Source organism: Orbicella franksi, chromosome 6 (genome assembly GCF_964199315.1).
Source record: "Orbicella franksi chromosome 6, jaOrbFran1.1, whole genome shotgun sequence".
Taxonomy (NCBI): domain Eukaryota; kingdom Metazoa; phylum Cnidaria; class Anthozoa; order Scleractinia; family Merulinidae; genus Orbicella; species Orbicella franksi.
The window spans coordinates 23,945,226-23,957,852 of NC_138150.1; the positions used below are offsets into that span (position 1 = coordinate 23,945,226).

Sequence of the window (12,627 nt, forward strand, 5' to 3'; positions counted from 1 at the left end):
CCGCTTTTTGGCTTAAGTAAGTAAGTCTCACCTTCACCTGTTCCCTGGCGCCAAGTTGGCGCATAGGGCCTCCACATGTGCTCTCCATCGATTCCTGTCTTGCGCTGCAGTGCGCACCTCTCTCCAGGACTGCCACCCTGCTTTGGACCTCTCCTTTTCTACTGTGCGTCGCCAGGTTGTTCTTGGCCGGCCTCTCTTTCTCTTTCCCTCTGGGGTCCAGGTCAGGGCTGTAACACAGTCATTGCCAGGTTGTTGTCTGAAGATGTGTCCAATGAATCGCTATCTCCTTCTTCTTACCTCTTCACTCAACCTCTCCACGTTAGCCCTTTCCAGTAGCTCTCTAAGTAAGTAAGTAACCTTTATTTAAACACGATAAGTAATCAAGCTTGCAGGTTGTGGGGTCGAATGGCTTGGCAAAACCTATATATTATTTGTATGCCTTTTTAAACCAAAGAACTTTTCGACAGCAGACTCGACCTTAGAAGCAGTTCATTATTATTATATGGCTAACTACACGAGCCGGTAAAATGTCTGTCTGGCAATTTTCTTAGATAGTGAATATTTAAGACGAGCTGAGCGGATGTGACGTCACTTTTTGGTGGATGATCCAAACACAAAAAAAGTGCCAGGCGTCGCAGAGTGTTCTCTCCCGCCCCTGGAGCTGAGCTATACAAGCTAACTTGGAGATAAAAATGCAATTTCTCCGTAATACTTTCTTATCAAGAGATTATGATCCTGCCCTATATTCGTATCGGCGACGACGTCGTTTTTGTCAAACCAATCTGTTGGCGCTGCTAATCACACTCAAGACATGGCTCAATTTATATTTAATGGGCAAGCAAATCCTAAGGATCTTTAGTACAACTTATATGTTGTCACGAAAAAGATAGATACAGGTACAGGTTGTAGAAGGGAGGGGGTAAAGAGAAGATGTTATGCAACCGTGAAAAGTTGCCTTGTGTTCCAGTGATGGCTGATTTTAAGCGTTTGGTTCAATCAAAGAGAGAATATGCCCAGTAGAAATGCAATTATATTTACTTTGAATTAGGCGGGGTTGTTCAAGTCATTTAGCAACTGACTGGGGTTACCTAGCGAATGAAAACAAAACCACCGTACAGAATGGCAACAAAGAATTCTAGCTGCAAGTGCCATTTATAAGCCAATCAGTTTTGAGTATGACATGTTTCAATTTTTACTAAGTTGAAATTCGCTAATTTTTTTGGGAATACACTGCATTGTTTATACAGGGCCCCCGTTGATACCAGTCCTGCGACTGAAGGGGTCACCTTGTTTAAATATCGATTATTATTATTATTATTATTATTATTATTAATATTCAAGTGCGAAGGTCGCACTGGGAGAATATCGGCCCGAGGTCTTGACAGCTGGAAGGGCCAAGTGCTGCGTCCGCACAACGAAGACCAAGAACCGATTTTTTTCTCAGTGCGGTCCCGAGCAAGCCTTGTAAATAAAAAGATTTATTGCACGACTGAAAATGTTCTGAAAAAATCCGGCGTTCGCGGACTAATTCTAGTATTTTTGAGAGAGACCCAACTGAGCGTTTACTAACGTCTGATATCTATTTGGGGAAAAAATATTTTACATGCTAGGTAATTCTTTTACAAAAGTAGGCCATAAAATTACAAGTAAGCCAAACAGGTGGGATCACTCTATCGGGACAGTAGTTGGTCCAATACTTGTAAAATATTGGGCCGGCAACAGAGCAACCTGATTGGTTCGCTTTTTTTACTAGCCCCCTGGACTAACTAAGTTTAACGTGCAATAATGATTTTAATCGTTGTTATAGTTGTACAGAAATTTCTAAAACGGAAGCAAACAAATGACTGGATAACTTTTTTATTGATATAAATGGCCGCTCACGTAGTTTCCAGTATACTAGCTAGGGTAATGTTAGAAGTTAAATCAAACCGTTTACACCATCTAAATTATGAGTAGCTAAGCTACATTTTAAAAAATTAAAATTAATGAGACAACTGAAAACCTCAGGTGACATTGTTGATATGGCCAGTCGGATAGAAGACAAAATAACTTCATGCTGATGAAAAACACGAGCGTTACCTACTCAGTATCGTTGGACTGTTAATAATCAGTCAACCCCCTTAAGCAGAATCAACGGCCTTTACTTTCCATGCACAAATTCTACTTAGTTTACTGCTGCCATTGTGACTGATTAACCTGGTGAATCTACAAGTCTGAGGCTTTCCAGTTTCTTTCATTGTAGACATGTACGGGTTTAATGACCGTGCAAACTAAGAAGACCTCCCTGGCTTAGCTTAGACACACCAACGGAACGTATACGAATATTTGGTGACGAGCCGATGAAAACGTCAGGAAACCGAACTATAACTTAGACTTTCATGGAGGTTTCAACCAAGGTCAGCAAGACTGCCGAAACTTGACTGTATACATCGTGAGTACAATTGTTAAGAAAAATTGAACATAGACAAAACGAACCGGCATGCGCAACAAAACCATTTACAAGGACAGAATTATGTTGGATGACCTTGACTATCTGACAGCCGGAGGATGAGCACGAGACTAACCGGCACAAGATATTCCTACAGGTGCTTAAAAAAACAGTTAAGTGATGAACAAATTTAGCTTCTCAATTAACGTGCCAACCAACAGAACTTAAACTGCTCAAGCAAAGAGTTTTTTTTGTTTCATTGCCTGGAAATTGTCGTAACAAAAACAGTGTTTGCAAACTAATATCTTCACTGGAGCGAATATAATTACAGAGGTACGTATAAATGTTATTTTTGTGAGGCACGAGGTTTATTTTCTACAGTAATGTAATGATCACCTTGCCATGACCAGCTGTGACAGCAATCACTTTGATGATCTTTTCCAAGATTATAGGAACCTTCCCGTCCTCCACAGGAGTCATCTTCATCATTCCCACTTCTCCCCCCTGAGTAACCTACACCACCTCCTCCACCCCTACCACCACTCCCACCCCCTCTAAAACCACCGTTTGCTTGGCCATCCCACGATTTTCCACCCATCCCTCCATGAAGAAATCCGTTACCCCCTTCTCCGTCCTTGTCCAGAGCACCACTTCCTCCAATGGAGTAAAAACCGCCAACGCCACCTGAAAAAACAAAAATTCAGTTGACTCATCAGCTTTTAAAACATATTTCTCCATTCTAAATTCACCAGTGTCAGGCAATGGGGGTTTTCTCCCTAAAGAGATTCTCACTTGCTCACCCTCCTATAAACGAGATTTTTACCTGACCCTATTTAGTGCGCTTTTCAATATCAAGAAAATACTGCAGTTCAAACGCAGTTCCTGACATTTGCGTCTTTGTTTCCTTCAATTAAATGTTTGATGGCTTCCAAAGTTTGAGAAGTGTATTTCGGACGCTAAAATTGTCTCTTTTGACATGCATATAGCAAGCCAAATGTCTTCTTTTTTGAAAGAATTCATTGTTTCTACCAGTTTTTCTACTCAACATTGCAGAATTGTACGTTTTACCTATTTTGTAGCATCAGTCGTGGATAATTTAGTTAACTGCACTATCTTGGAAACATTACAAGCCCTAACGACATCGAGAAAGAAATGGAGATATTTTGACTTTGCTGAAGTGAAAACATTCATAGCAACAGGCCATTTCCGAGCTGCCTTTTGCCTCTTTGTCAAAACGAGTCTTCATGTGAAACCATTCATATATGAAAATGATTTTGTCTTCAGGTTCATTTCCATGAAAATCAAACTCATTTTCATATGAAAGATTTTGCACGAAGACTCGTTTTGAAACAGAGGCAAAAGGTAACTCGTAAATAGCCTATTCTCATCACTCTCACCTGACAACTTATCATCACCAGTCACTGCATCGTGTCCATTGCTGCCCCCTGACCAAGATTTATATCCAGGATTCCCTGACATGCTGATGTTGGCATCACATCCCTGGTGTCTTGAGGTTACACCTCTGAAACCTCCACCGCTTCCTGCCACTATCAAAGACGAATTGCTTCCTCTCAGGACAAATGTTTCTCCACCACTTCCACCAGCTCCACTAACTTCAGAACTCCAGTTGTTGTGTCTGATTCCTCCCTCTTGACCAACCAGAATTTGAATTATATCTCCTTGTCAGAGGTTGAAGGCTCCAACCTTTCTTGCACCTCTTCCTCAGTATTGAGCACTGTTATCGTATGTATTGTACCCCCTGCTGCTCTTACTGCTTCTACTCTGTATTGACCAGTGTACGGCACAGGCCACTGTTGAATACCGCCGGACAGTATAACTTAATCGTCATGATCCTGACCTTTTATCTGGCAATCGAAAAGACAGATGAACCTTGTAAAAGTTAAACGAGAATTTAGAATGTATATCGCGCTTGGTGCAGAATTTACACATTTTGACCTGTCTTTCTTAAAATACCTTGTAGACATCCATCCATACAGCTCCACTCTCATTGATACGTGGCCAGATTTAGCCACTGGTTGAAAACGAATATACCGAGTTGTGATTGGTGGGTTAAGTGCATGATACAAAACAGTGTCCTGGTCTGTGTTTCCATCAAATACCTGAGTAAGTAACACAATGACATGTTAGACATTAACCGTTATTTGCTTAATAAGTTAGTGAAAACTTGTTAATCCGGTCGTCAACGGGCCACAAAAATTTGACCGTAGTAACGGGGTGGCCGTGTAAAGGGGTTCTTTAAATAAGAAATTGACTGGCTGAGCTCTTTTTCATTAACGGGATGGTAGCCGTAAGGCGGGGTTCCACTGTATCATTGGTGACAGATTGCTCATTAATTTTGGCGCAAATTTCAGCGTTATTAATTTATAGCTGTAAACTTCATATTTCTTTGGTAAAAATATTCCAATATTCCAATCTTAGCGCTCAGCGTTCCTTTTAAACCTCGTCCAATATTTGCTACAAATATTTCAGTTTAGTTCGTTTTGTTTCTTCTGCTTTTGTTCCTTCCGGTTCTCAGCATTATCACGCGGATTCAGTCATTTTCATTATGTGTAACAGGATCATATAAAATAGCGCTTTCATTTAATTCACTTCTGTTTACTTATTTATCTACATGAATTGATGGAACCTAATAAATTTGTAAAAAAGGGCAACGCTTTTTTTTTTAATATAATTTAACGTGTTTTATTCGTATTAGATTCTACAGGGTAACACCTATTGTACAAAACTTGTATATTATTTTGTATATTCAAATTCACTCTAGTTGTAACTGACGATGACAGAAGTTACTGTCGAAACGTGTATTTAAAACTGAAAAGCGTTGTCCTTTTTTAAAACCTGATAAGTATTAAGAAATGAAACTTTTCAGTAAAATTAAGCTATTTTTACTTTGTCTGTATCTTGTCCTGGTTCCCTGAAGTACTGGAATGCCTCTCCATTGTCACCGTACTGCAGTTTGTACTTAGTTACCCACTGCGGATGATTCAAGGAATTCCTTCCTTGGTTTGCTACTCGCGTCACTTTAGTGTACCGAGCGCCCAGATCAACCTGTAACCACGGATTATTATCAATTGCTTTAGCGGCCCAGGCTCCTGCTGTCTTGTTTGGAATTTCTTGAAAGTTTAGCCTTGCGCGCGAGGCTGCGTGTACAGCATTGTGTTCCGATGACGCGGTAATCTGTGCGTCGGTGATTGCTCGGCTTTCATACCGAGAGCATCTTGACATTCTGGATCTGGGGGTTTTAAGAAAGACTACAAAGTTTAGTACGAGAGCCTTTAAGACTAACTTACAGAACTGAACCGTTTACTTTGCCTCCCGGAGTGTGCTATCAATTACAGTGAAACCCCTTTAACTCGGTCACCAACGGGCCATAGAAATTTGGCCGTATTAACGGGGTTGGATCAAATTCCATGACTAGTCTAAACTGAGTGACTTCTTAACAGAAACATCACAATTGCACTTCTAAACAACTGTTCTTTAACAAGCAACCGGAATGCAGATATAGATACATACGTACTTTATTGGCTCGTCCCCACGGGGCTTTTCAGAGTCAATGTTACATTACAAAATTTAAAAACGCAGAAAGCCAAACACATAACAATGATAACTTAAAACGGAAGACAAATGTACAAATGTATATATAATTTGTAAAAATTGAAACTTGAATAGCTACATACAATATTAACAATTTAGAAAGATGGACATAACTGGTTTGAGTGGCCGTATAAACGGTGTATAATTGTAAAGGATTACACAGATTGGGACTTCAGAATGTGGCCGTTTGCCGTATTAATGGGGTGGCCGCCATAACAGGCTTTTCATACTAGAAAATATATGGGGTCTCTTCGGGACAAAAAAATGGCTGTAATAACGAGATGACCGTAAGAAGGGGCTCCACTGTATCATGGGTGACACTTTTAAAACACTTCTTTCCTAGTCTTACCTATCAATTGAGTCGTTTCGTCAAGCTTTTAACGTTTTCCGTTTTTGTTTCTGATTGAAGTAAATAGTTCAGGTTAATTTACGTGAAAAGTAGAAGTGATTGAATTTGCTAATTCTCACCTTCCTTACAGCCATAGAACTCTGCCCTCATAGCAATGTGACCATGCCATGTTTCTGGATGAATGCGAATGTAGCGAGTAATGATGGGATATTTTAGGTCATTACTCACAGGTGTATATCGATCATTATTTCCTGGCAATACCTTAAAGAATGAAGAATTCAAAATGATTAATTTTACCGCGAAATTAGAAAAGTCACGTTTTCCAGTGGTTACTGTTGTGTAGTACCCACAATAAATAAAATTGATTTTCATTATTACTATTATTATTATTATTATTATTATAATATAAACTGGAACTCCTAAAAATGGTCCACGATTTACTTTAGCTACCCGAACAGAGTAGCAATAAAACAAGCTTAAATGAGTGCTTTGTACAAGGACATAGTAATACAGGTAAGAAACAGACCCAGATCTCTCAACACACTCACTGCACTGCTAGGCCACTACACCTCTCAGTAACAGGTAACTTGGTATAATTAAGCACAGCACTTATTAAAGTCAGAACTTAGACAGAGTCAAAATAATCTTTTATTAGTCATTCTTTAACTTACTTTCTTTACCTCCTCCTCTGTGTAATCATAAAAAGACACCGAATCGTATCCATAAGATAGGCTGAAACTTTCTACCCAGTGATCTTGATCCTGTCTTCCTTGTACAGCTACTCGTGTTACTTTTCTCCAGCCACCAAAATGTACTTGTAAAAATTGAGCCTTGTCATTTCTTCGTGCTACCCAGCCACCCGTTCTGTCTGATGTGCGCAGTAAATGTAATCTTCCATAATATGCCTTGGTTCCACTGTACCAATAAGAGGAAGCTGTTATAGCAGAGTCTGGAATTTGTCCAACCTGCGTTCCAAGAGCTTCTGAACACGCTGGAAGCTTTGGCGTGGGAAAACCTATTTTAATAAAATAACACACTGGTAGTAAAAATAAAATGGAGACAACGTACGATAATATAAAAGTATCTGGAATAAGCAAAGTAACTGGCCGTTTAATGCCCTTTCATGACGGGACACGTACGCACGGGGCTTCTACTGTAAGTACCGCAGAGAAATGATAGGAAATTTTCCCAGCATTCCTTACATACTCTCTCTAGGGTTCTTCGTTTTGGGGCCAGGGAAGGCCTCATAATCTGTTTCAGTGACATGGTGATGCTATTAAATAAGAAATATACCAGAAAGGGCCGATGGAATATGAGACAAGCTTTAAAATGAAGTCACGATATTAATAGTGCTTTAAACGTAAACAGTGCGTTCGAGTCATTCCCGATGCTTTCAAATGATGGCGGACTCCACCGACGTCAATAATCTGGAACAAAACAAGGTCGTTATATATCGGATCACGTCTAAACACACGTGAAGAAAGACCTGGGTAGGAAAAAATGTGAGCGGACAGAACCGGGGAATGCCGATAAATCAAGTAAGCCCGCAATGATGAACGAATTACACAACATGAACCTTCCTCTGCTTCTCCCCCTGAACCAAGTTCAGATCTACGAACTGAACTTAAAGATACCAAAGTGCCTACGAATGGAATAAAAGTTAAGGAATAAAAACCCAGATGATCTGGAATACTTGTCTGAGTATGTCGTTGGCAGTGGGAGCCACGTGCATTATTATCATGCTCGGCAATTGAAGTTATTGTGTAGAAAACATCGCACAATTACACTGCCGAGGGCAGAAAACAAAAGCGCGAGGAGAAACTTAGTACATGGAGCTAAGATAGATTGTCAGTGCTTTAGTAGACCATGCACGGCTACCAATGGCTTGGCCAATCGCTTGGCCAATGGCTCGTACACGCAACGAATCGTAAAAGTCCGTAAGAAACGACCTCCGAAAGATGTGAACCCACCCCCATCCTCTGAAAATAGAGGAACTAAGGTTCAAAAGTATAATTATTTTTCCAATCAATAACCTGAATAACGTACGATAAACTGATGACGATTCAACTAAGGAAGGTAGAGCTTATTCCAGGAGGCGTCATGAAGCGCCCTGGTAAAACAAACCCCGCAAAATTTTCATCAAGTAACAAGAAGGTACTAACAGGACCTTCTGTTCAAATTGAAACCACTAAATTGACAACTTTGCATCATTATTAACAGGAACTGATAAAAAGAACGTTTAATCGTATTGAAATTAAAAACTCGACCAGAGCAGTTAACTATTTATAAAGCAGACTAACGTAGCAGTGCATCAGGAACAGTAAAAATAGTTTAAGGTATCTTACATCACGGTCTACATATAAAGTGCCCACCCATGTGCCAGCAACATAAATTTGAACTGGACTAAAGAATTTCTAAACGATTTATAAGAACTCAGTGTTTTTACGAATTACACGCAGAGCCTTAGAGGAACACAGCCCTGTTCATATAAAAAACAAACAAACAAACAAAACACCAGGAGGAGATACCTCCAGTAGAAGTCATTCGCGTTCCCTCATGGGGTGAGAGATTCTCGCCCATATCAACTTTCTTTTAACTCGTAAGTTCTCGCGCGTTTACAATTTATACGGCCACTCAAACCAGTTATGTTCATCTTTTTTTAAATTGTTAATATTGTATGTGGCTATTCAAGTTTCAATTTTTAAAAGTTATATCTACATTCCGGTTGCTTATTAAAGAACAGTTGTTTAGAAGTGCAATTGTGATATTTCTGTTAAGACGTCACTGAGTTTTGACCAGTCATGAAATTTGATCCTACCCCCTTAATACGGCCAAATTTCCACGGCCCGTTGGTGACCGAGTTAAAGGGGTTCCACTGTAATTGATAGCACACTCTGTGAGACAAAGAAAGCGGTTTAATTCTGTTAGTTAGTCTGAAAGGCCCTCATACTACACTTTGTAGTCTTTCTTAAAACCCCCAGAATGTCAAGATGTTCTCGGTATGGAAAGCCGAGCAATCACCGACGCACAGATTATCGCGTCATCGGAACACAATGCTGTACACGCAGCCTCGCGCGCAAGGCTAAACTTTCATGAAATTCCAAACAAGACAGCAGGAGCCTGGGCCGCTAAAGCAATTGATAATAATCCGTGGCTACAGGTTGATCTGGGAGCTCGGTACACTAAAGTGACGCGAGTAGCAAACCAAGAAAGGAATTCCTTGAATCATCCCCAGTGGGTAACTAAGTACAAACTGCAGTACGGTGACAATGGAGTGGCATTCAAGTACTTCAGGGAGCCAGGACAAGACACAGAGAAAGCAAAAATAGCTTAATTTTACTGAAAAGTTTAAGTTCTTAATACTTCTCAGGTTTAAAAGAGGACAACGCTTTTCAGTTTTAAATACTTGTTTCGACAGTAACTTCTGTCATCGTCAGTTACAACTAGAGTGAATTTGAGTATACAAAATAATATACAAGTTTTGTACAATAGGTGTTATCCTGTAGAGTCTAATACGAATAAAACACGTTAAATTATAAAAAAAGCGCTGCCCTTTTTTTACAGATTTATTAGGTTTCATCAGTTCCTGTAGTTAAAGTAGAAAACAGAAGTGAAATGAAAGCGCTATTTTATATGATCCTGTTACACATAATGAAAATGACTGAATCCGCGTAATAAAGCTCAGAACCGGAAGGAACAAAACCGGAAGGAACAAAACGAAACTAAACTGAAATATTTGTAGCAAATATTGGACGAGGTTTAAAAGGAACGCTGAGCGCTAAAATTGGAATATTGAAATATTTTTCCCAAGGAAATATGAAGTTAACAGTTTGTAACTAAGCGAAACTCTCAGAGAATAAAGTTAAAGTGTTCATGGCTAAACTGCTGCTCGATATCGTAATGTCCTTAATCTCCAATTAACAGACTATACTTTGTTTGAGTTTGGAGTAGAACTGAAAGCAAATTAGTGTGGATAACTAAATGGTGACGAGTGAAATAAGGAAACAATTTCACGCGCGTTTTGTCACAATTCCAATAATTTCCGAGCCTTTCGGCGAGGGAAATTTTTGAATTTTGGCAACGCGCAAGTGAAATCATTTTTTAATTTTACGAGTATACCTTTGAATGACATTTTATTATTATGGGTAACAAATTACGCTTGCAATCGTGGGTTTTTGACTTGCTTATTGTATCGAGAAATTTCGCGCCAAACGTTGCCATGGCAATTTTGTAATTTCACATGCCGGAAATTATAAATTAATAACGCTGAAATTTGCGCCAAAATTAATGAGTAATTTGTCACCATGATACAATGGAACCCCGCCTCACGCCGGGCTACCACCCCGCTAATGCGGCCAGTTCGTTATTACAGCCACTTTATTCTGGGCCAAAAAAAAGTTCAGTCAGCCAATTTCTTATTTGAAGAACCCCTTTAACACGGCCACCCCGTTAATATGGTCAGATTTTTGTGGCCCGTTCATGACCGGATTAACAAGGTTTCAGTGAATTATTGAGCAAATAAGTTTATGTCTAACATTTCATTGTGTTACTTACTCAGATATTTGATGGAAATACAGACCAGGACACTGTTGTGTATCATGCACTTAACCCACCAATCACAGCTCGGTATATTCGTTTTCAACCAGTGGCTAAATATGGCCACGCATCAATGAGAGTGGAGCTGTATGGGTGTCTACAAGGTATTTTAAAAAAGACAGGTCAAAATGTGTAAATTCTGCGCCAAGCGCGAAATACATTCTAAATTCTTGTTGAACTTTGGAAGGTTCATCTGTCTTTTCGATTGCCAGATAAAAGGTCAGGATCATGACGGTTAAGTTACACTGTCCGGCGGTATTCAACAGTGGACTGTGCCGTACACTGGTCAATACCGAATACAAGCAGTAAGGGCAGCAGGGGGTACAATACATACGATAACAGTGCTCAATACAGAGGAAGAGGTGCAAGAATGATTGGAACCTTCAACCTCTCCCAAGGAGAAATCATTCAAATTCTGGTTGGTCAAGAGGGAGGAATCAGACACAACGACTGGAGTTCCGGAGTTGGTGGAGGTGGTGGAGGAAAATTTGTCGTGAGAGGAATCAATACGTCTTTGATAGTGGCAGGAGGCAGTGGAGGCCTCAGAGCTGTAACCTCAAGACACCCGGGATGTGATGCCAACCTCAGCACGTCAGGGAATCCTGGATATAAATCTTGGTCAGGGGGCAGCAGTGGACACGATGCAGTGACTGGTGATGATAAGTTGTCAGGTGAGAGTGATGAGAATAGGCCATAGGAGTTACCTTTTGCCTCTGTTTCAAAACGAGTCTTCGTGCAAAACTTTTCATATGAAAATGAGTTTGATTTTCATGAAAATGAACCTGAAGACAAAATCATTTTCATATATGAATATGAAGACTCGTTTTGACAAAGAGGCAAAAGGCAACTCGGAAATGGCCTGTTGCTATGAATGTTTTCACTTCAGCAAAGTCAAAATATCTCCATTTCTTTCTCGATGTTGTTAGGGCTTGTAATGTTTGTAAGATAGTGCAGTTAACCAAATTATCCATGCGACTGATGCTACAAAATAAGCAAAACGTACAATTCTGCATGCAGCAATGTTGGCTGAGAAAACTGATAGAAAAACAATGAATTTTTTGAAAAAAGAAGAAATTTGGCTTACTATATCCATGTCAAAAGAGAGAACTTCAGCGTCCGAAATACACTTCTCAAACTTTGGAAGCGACCAAACATTCAAATTGAAGGAAACAAAAACACAACTGTCGGAGCTGAGTTTGAACTGCAGTATTTTCTTGATATTGAAAAGCGCAGTAAATAGGGTCAGGTAAAAATCTCGTTTATAGGAAAGGTGAGCAAGTGAGAATCTATTTAGGCAGAAAACCTCCACTGGCTGACACTGCTGAATTTAGAATGGCGAAATATATTTAAAGCCTGATGAGTCAATTGATTTTTGTTTTTCAGGTGGTGACAGCGGCGGTTTTTACTCCATTGGAGGAAGTGGTGCTATGGACAAGGAGGGGGAAGGGGGTAAAGGATTTCTTCAGGGAGGGGTGGGTGGAAAATCTTGGGATGGCGGCTAAGTAAACGGTGGTTTTGGAGGGGGTGGGAGTGGTGGTAGGGGTGGAGGAGGTGGTGAAGGTTACTTAGGGGGGAGAAGTGGGAATGATAAAGATGACTCCTGTGGAGGAGGAGAAGGTTCCTATAATGTTGGAGAAGATCA

General features: G+C 40.1%; 1 pseudogene; it reads left to right on the top strand.

Annotated features, from left to right (window-relative positions):
* The first annotated feature begins 9,390 nt into the window (after positions 1-9,390).
* LOC145490527 (uncharacterized) overlaps positions 9,391-12,627 on the top strand; it is an 11,921-nt pseudogene continuing 8,684 nt past the window's right edge.